At 42.9% G+C, this 7,356-nt stretch overlaps 1 pseudogene; it reads left to right on the plus strand.

Annotated features, from left to right (window-relative positions):
• The first annotated feature begins 678 nt into the window (after positions 1-678).
• Positions 679-1,909, plus strand: LOC112927404 (large ribosomal subunit protein uL22m pseudogene; annotated as a pseudogene).
• Positions 1,910-7,356: the final 5,447 nt, after the last annotated feature.

Consider the following 7,356-nt stretch of genomic DNA (forward strand, 5'->3'; position numbering starts at 1 on the left):
GGGCCAAGGTAGTGGAACATAATAGGTCTCTGTGAGGTGTGTTTTTGTTTTTTTGTTTTTTAAGATTTCATTTATTTATTCATGAGAGACACACAGAGAGAGGCAGAGACACAGGCAGAGGGAGAAGCAGACTGCCTACGGGTAGCCTGATGTGGGACTCAATCAATCCCAGGACCCCAGGATCATGCCCTGAGCTGAAGGCAAGCGCTCAACCACTGAGCCACCCAGGTGCCCCTCTCTGTAAGTTTTTAAAAGATGTGTTTGTCCCTGTTGCACATGGCCATTAAAGACAAATGTCTGGATGGGAGAGGGATATTGGAAAAGATGAAGTTATATCTACTCAGCGATTTTGTGGTTGGTGGAGAGAAAGCAACGCCTCCATACAGGACCAGTGGAGTGGGTGGGTGGGTGGAGGGAACATCCTTGGCTAGCATGTATGGGGGAAAGAGAGATGTATGGGGGGAAGAGAGATGTTAATAATTTTTGTCTTCAGTAGAGGGAAGAAGAAAGAATATGGCAGCAATACTGAAATATTTGGGTGCATTATGGAGGCAGAATCTGAGGGGGAAGCTGGCCTTAGGGCTTATTTCATCTCACGATGTTTTACCCCAGTCACATATCCACATGAGTGGGTCTCTGGACATTTCTCAAAAATAGGAAAAGAAGTATAAAATTGTTTATCCTCCACAATTGCCTGGAGAACCTTGGAGACCAGCAGAAATCTATCATTGTTGAAGGCAAATAAAATACAGCAAAGACAAGATGTGGTATTTGGCAAAATTGATATGAGGAATGTCCTTTGACCAGGCTTTGGCTCAACTGGAATTCAGTGACAAAAAGGGGACCCAAATAATTAAAGAGATTCTCTTAGAAGCACAAGATATGGCTTGTGAGATTGTGAGATTGTGAGATTGTGAGAGACCACAATGTGGAATTCAGATCCAATTTATATATAGCTGAGTTGACCTCAGGGCGAGGCCAGTACCTGAAATTCATCAGATACCATGGCAGAGGATGCTTTGAGATCATGGAGAAGGTTTATGGCCATTATTTTGTGAAGTTGGTGAAAGGCCCCCCACCTCCACGTGTGGCTCCAAGGACGGCAGTCACCCATGCCAAAGAGTATATTCAGGAGCTCCTCACCAGAACCATTATTCACATTCTGATGGGGGATTCAGACTCCATGGTGTATATATTTTGCCATTTAATTCTTAAAAACAAACAAATTATAGACAAATACTTTTTTATGAAAAAAAAATTTGTCTTCAGAACTGCCCCTAAAGCCTTCCTCACAAAGGGAAATGCCCTAGTGTGAGTCTCCCAAACTTTGGCAAGTTTCTTAAGTTTAACTGACCTCTAGGTCTGCTTCTCCCTGCTAGATAGCTCTGATCATGATTTGAGTGCCATTAATTTTAACTTGACAGGGAAGACTACTGGGAAGAGCAGGTGATGGCCCCAGCTCTGGCACTTCCCATGCAGAACATCTGTCAACACCTATGGACATCTTTTCCACCCCAATTCTTATGAATGTTGCTCAGTCATTACATGGGGTGGGCAAACACTGCTGTTTGGTGATGTGGACACATTGCCCAAGCCGGGCCTCCAATAAAACAAGGACTAGATTCAATTACTCAAACAGAAGCTGGGAACTCTAGGGCTTACCAGCCTGCCAGGAAGTCACATTGGGGGTACTCAACCTGTGTGCTTCCACAGATGTGGACCTCCTGTGGGAGTTTCTGACAATTGTCAACAGCATTTTCTTTCTGGAGGCCCATGTGGACCTCTGGCACTGCACTTCTTGTGTAGAATTCAGGCATTAATTTGCCTCCTTCTCAAAAAGACATGGGCTTATTCTTTTAAGGGTGGTCCTAAGAAAACACCACCAGGAGGTCAGACAGCCCTAAAGTGATTGCAGAGATCTACCTAAATGAGGTTACTCTTGGTTACTCAGGGGAATCTTTCAGAGCAATAACTGACTTATCACTTAAACACATATTGCAGACAGTTTTCCCTACCATGGGAGTCATCTGGTTAGAAAAGGTGATACAAAATTTGTTTTCTGATTTTAATGACATGATCAGTTTGGCCATGGGAAGCACTCAGGCCAGCCTCATCCCACTGCCTGAGGTTATTATGGATATCAGGATTGCCCTAGACTTCTTCCTGAAGGGACAAGGCAGAGACTGTGCACTCCCTAATACATCCTGCTACACCTGCATTAATGCCTTACACTGCATAGAAAGGTCAGTACAGAATCTTAATGACAATGATGGTTTATTAGATTTGTTCAACCTGGCTGCATTCAGGACCCTGAAGGGCATAGCTGGAGGTCAACACCCCAAGTTGGCTTCATCCTGCTGCTTAGGACCTATTGATAGTAACTTTAAATGCTGTATGAAACCAAATGAATGGATTTGGCCCCAGCCTCTATTGGTCAGAGTCATCAGAATGTCTCACTTGTCAAGAAATTCACAAGAAGCCAAGAGAGTATAGAAATAACGAATGGATATTGGGGGAGCCAGTTCTCCATGGATTTATGCCTGCACATCTTGTGGGCAAAGGCACTGAAAGACTTGGTCCAGCCTATCTTTTCAAGGATGTTTATATAGTGAATATATTTAAAATACGGAAAGAGTATCTCTTTCCAGAGCAGATGGCAGGTTTGCTTCCTGTCTTGTCCCTCTAAGGAAAACTCAGCCAGGATTACTGCCCATTATAAAAGATTTGGGGTCCCTATGTTCAGGATTCCTCAGGGTGCCCCATGTTTCCTCCATGGTACTTGAGGAATGAGGGAACCAATATGAACATGAAGTTCATGCTACTTACTGTGCCATTAGTAATGAAGTCCTTTGTTTCTGACTTAAATACCTTGCATTTTCTGCCAGCATCCATGACATTACAGCAGGCTAGCCACAGCAAAAATTTCACACCCTACATAGTTCCTGATAAAAAAAATTAGGTAGGCAGGTGAGTTTATAAATATGGAGTTCGTAGGAATGGTCTGGGAGTTATAAGTCCTGAAGTATCCCTAATTTGCAAATGAATGAGCCTGAACCTTAGAGATGAACAGCTTATCCAAGGTTATATAGGGCAAGGCTACACAGAGATGAAACTAGACCCAGGTATATGTGCTCATTGGTCAGGCCTGGCTGTGAAGTTGAGCTGCCTCAAAGCTTGGTTCTTTTTGCCACTTCTTGTTCTCTGACCCTATTTCATAATTTAGGGGATAGGGATAATAACAATACCAGTTAACAATACCAGCTAATGGGTTATTCTGACTTTTACTTTTAGTCTTTGTCAGACATTTATCACAATGCACACACACACACACACACACACACACACGCTTGGCACTCAAAAAATTGTTCCGTAATATTAACATTACTTATCAGTGCACTTTGTACCCACCACCAATTGGCCGTTTTGTCAAAAACTGATTAAAGTGGAACGGTCATATGAGGAACTTCTAAGCCAAAGTGTTAAGTGCTATGAGAAACCAGCACCTGGGTGGTTTTGTTTAGCTGTGCATCTGTGATTAGAAGGTGCAAAACTGGCTTTGGGGACAGTTTGCTTCTTCATAAAGCAGCCATTCAGGAACTTTCTCAGAAGTGTTAACACCTAATCTTCCAAAGACCACCAATGACAAGCCCAGGATCTGTTAAAATCAGATTTACTCACTTAATATAGTGAGGGAAGACATTCCTCAGGAACCATAGAGTGCTGCTCGCCACGAGGGAGGAGGAAAGCATCTTTTGCAAAGTTTGGACCACCCCCAAAGGAGCTGAGGCAGGTGTATGAGAAGCAGAGGTCAGTTCTGGATTGGATGCTCTTTCTGAGGGGAAAGTAGTAGCAGGGGGGATTAATCAGGTCTTGGGCACTGCCTTAGTCAGTTCAGGCTGCTACAACAAATGACCCTAGGCTGGGTGGCTTAAACAACAAACATTTACTATTACTTGCAGTTCTAGAGGCTAGGAAGTTCAAGATCGAGGTCCTGGCAGATCTGATGTCTGGCAAGAGCCTGCTTCATTGTTTGCAGGCTCATCTTTCTGTTGTATCCTTTCATGGCAGACAGCAGGGAGAACACACTCTTGGGTCTTTAATTAGAAGGGCATTAATCTCATTCTAGAAGAATCCAATCTCCCGACCTAATCACCTCCCAAAGGCCACACCTCCCAGTGACGTCACACTGAGGGTTAGAATTTCAACATCTGAATTTGGGGAAGACAAACATTCAGGCCATAACAGGTGTTGTGACGACGACAGGGTACCTTAGCAATTGGGTAACCCAGTAATATGTGGGACAGACAAAGCAGATTGAGTGACCTCATTGGTAAGAAAGCAGTAGCATCTCAAGAGGGAGTCCTCACATTATTTTACAGATACAGCTTAACCTTAGAAAAACAATGATTCCTGTGACCCATACAGTTGCCCAGATCTGTGCCTGTCCTCCCAGCTCAATTAATTCATGGCAAGCCTGTGGCTTTCTTTTTCAGTACAAATTGATTTCCACTCTTTTAATTCTGGCAAATATTGCCTTTTTAGAGTTAGTATGTTGTCACTCAGGATTTGGCATGTTTGGATTTGCAACGACGGAAACTGCCAAAGTCCAGGGTCCTGGTTTGCTGAATCAAATCTCTGTTGCTATTTCCCAAGGTAGGAACTCCAGTCTCTCTCATGCCATGCTGCTGCCAAAGGGTTTGTGTACATTGGCTTGTTGTTGTTTTTTAATTTAATTGCTTATATGTGTGTTGAAATGGTGGTGATCATGAAAGCCTTCCAATGGGCTTTCAGTGAAAACAGTGGCAAAGCTTCACCTAGAAGTCACTGAGGAAAGTTCTAAGAACTCCCAGTTGGTAGGAGCCTAGAGAGAGAGAAAGGGAGAAAAGAAATCTGCCTCCCTAGGTTTTGAAAGTCCCTGGACAAAATGCTAGGACTGTGCATTCACCAGATGGAGACCCCATGCAGGAGAGCTCTCCTGAGCCTCATAGCCTTGTACTCCTCCTCCAGGAGCAATCTTTAATTTGAAACCAGGGTTTGGGAAGGAAGAGCAGTGGAGCAGGGTCCAGAAGGAGGAACCACCACAGACCATGGGGCATAAGAGGGTGGAATGCAGACTCTCTGGCACTTCCTGTGTTGAGGTATAGGTGGGCTCAGCTCAGCAGGCACAGGGATAACCGTGGCCCCTAAGGTGGGCTATGTAGTTCCACAAACCTAAGAAGAGAAATGAATGGCTCAGGTGACTTATTTTTTGGCTAGGAAGGAGCTAATGGCAACATAAATGGAACAACTAGGGAATGATGTTGGAACTTTAAGTTTTGTCCTTTATATCTCAACTTTCCCTCCTGTCTTCCCTCGCTCTATATTATGTTCTCAAAAAGTTTCTGGCTTGATATTCCTGTTCATTGATTTACTCTTGAGCTGTGTCTTTTCTGCTGTTCAGCTCATCTGGCAAATTCTTTAACTGTAAAAACTGTCTTCCCCTTGTAAGATCTTGTCTCCTTACCGAGTCTACTTTCTGCACGTGCCATCATCTCTTAGCCCACAGCATATTAACAGTATATGTTATTTTTGAGCCCCATTCTGGCCTTTAGAAAAGATTCTCCATTTATAGAGATTGTCATCTCTCTTTCATGATGTTGGTTCTTCCTTAGAGGTGTGTGGTTGTTGGTTATTAACAAGTCTGACTTGAGAGTTCCCTGATAACTTGGGGTCTTACTCTCCATACCACAGAGGGTGGTCTAGGAGGAACTCATGCCTGAAGGCAGACCATCCTTGTGCTCCTGCCTGGCTCAAAGTGAGACATGAGGCCTTTTTGGGGGTACTTTCCCCATCTTTATGTCATGGTGATGATAGGGTGATCTGATACATCAAAAACTGTATTTTTATTGTCTTTTCATGACTGAGAAGTAAAGAGGCATATATTATGGGAATTCCAAATAAAAACATATAAAACATTACTTTTTTTTTTTTACAGAAACTGCTATATAAAAAAAAGATACTTTGTCCTGTCAAATATGTAAAGAATTGACTTCTTTTAAGTCATCTTGTAGATATAAAAGTAGGCTTCAGATAATCATAAGGAAAAAAAAAAGATAATCATAAGGAGTACTTTTTCCTAGTCCTCAACTGATATTTAAACTAGGAACAGAAGGATCATCTATCTTTCTAGATTTTCCTCAGAGCTTTTATAACAACAACCTTTCAAATAAAAATCTCTGAATGCTGATGAAATGAATTATTAGTTTATATAAAACTGAAATATGCTTTGGGGTGCTGGGTGGCTCAGTCAGTTAAGTGTCTGACTCTTGATTTCAGCTCAGGTCATGATCTCAGGTTTGTGAGATTGTGCCCTTGGTTGCACTCTGCGCTGAGCGTGGAACCTGCTTAAGATCCTCGCTCCCTCTGCAACCTCTCTCTCTCTCTCTCTCTCTCTCTCACACACACACACACACACACACACACACACACACACAAGATTGAAATACGTTTTAAGTTGAGCTTAGAATGCTTCAGGCTACCCATGCTTCTTGGAGATGGCTTCTCAGCATTCTTCAGGGAGACAGCCAAAGGCATGTATCATTCTCCATAGTTTAAGCTTAGTCTTATGGAAAATTTTGAACTAACAAGATTAGAATGTAATATTTCTAGTTTATGTTACTATCCTTCAAATGCATTAATGGTTTCTTTTATAGTATCCCCAGAATCGTAATGGGCTTATGCCAAGGATAGGATCAGACTCACCAAGATTTTAAAAGCATAGCATTTTCTCTTTTAGAAATTCCTTTTCTCTTCCAACAAAGAGGAAATTCTATAAAACCAGACAAAATACAAGAGGCAGAGTTTCCTGCACTGTGCCAAAGTGACACAGACTACAGCCCCTGAGAGAAAGGACACTCAGGAGGTAGCTCCTATAATTGCCCCAGCACTGTCTAGGGACAATTTCCTGACCTCAGTACAGGTACCTGGAACGTAGTATGGTGGCCTGATGGTGATGAAAAAGACACTGGTGTGTGGGGCTACAGAAATGGCTGAATCCAAGAGACCAGCCACAGCTGGGCAGTCTCCCTGCAGCTAGCATGGGCATGGTACCTGCCACTGTGCTCCACAACCTTCTCTGGCCTGAGATCTGAGCTATGCTGCTTTTCCCCATCTGAAAACTAGAATGCCTATCTTGCTGTTATCTGGTTTTGAAAATATTAATTTTAGGCAAGGATAGCTAGGAAGGTTGTGAACAGGGTAGAGGAATTTGGGAGTCCAATGCTATGGGAAACCCAAGTCATTGTTGGCACCATTCAGTGATTCTTCAGTGAATAGTTACCAGAAGGCCAAGTGCCAAAAAGATAGTATATATTTTGG

Source organism: Vulpes vulpes, chromosome 4 (assembly GCF_048418805.1).
Source record: "Vulpes vulpes isolate BD-2025 chromosome 4, VulVul3, whole genome shotgun sequence".
Lineage (NCBI taxonomy): Eukaryota > Metazoa > Chordata > Mammalia > Carnivora > Canidae > Vulpes > Vulpes vulpes.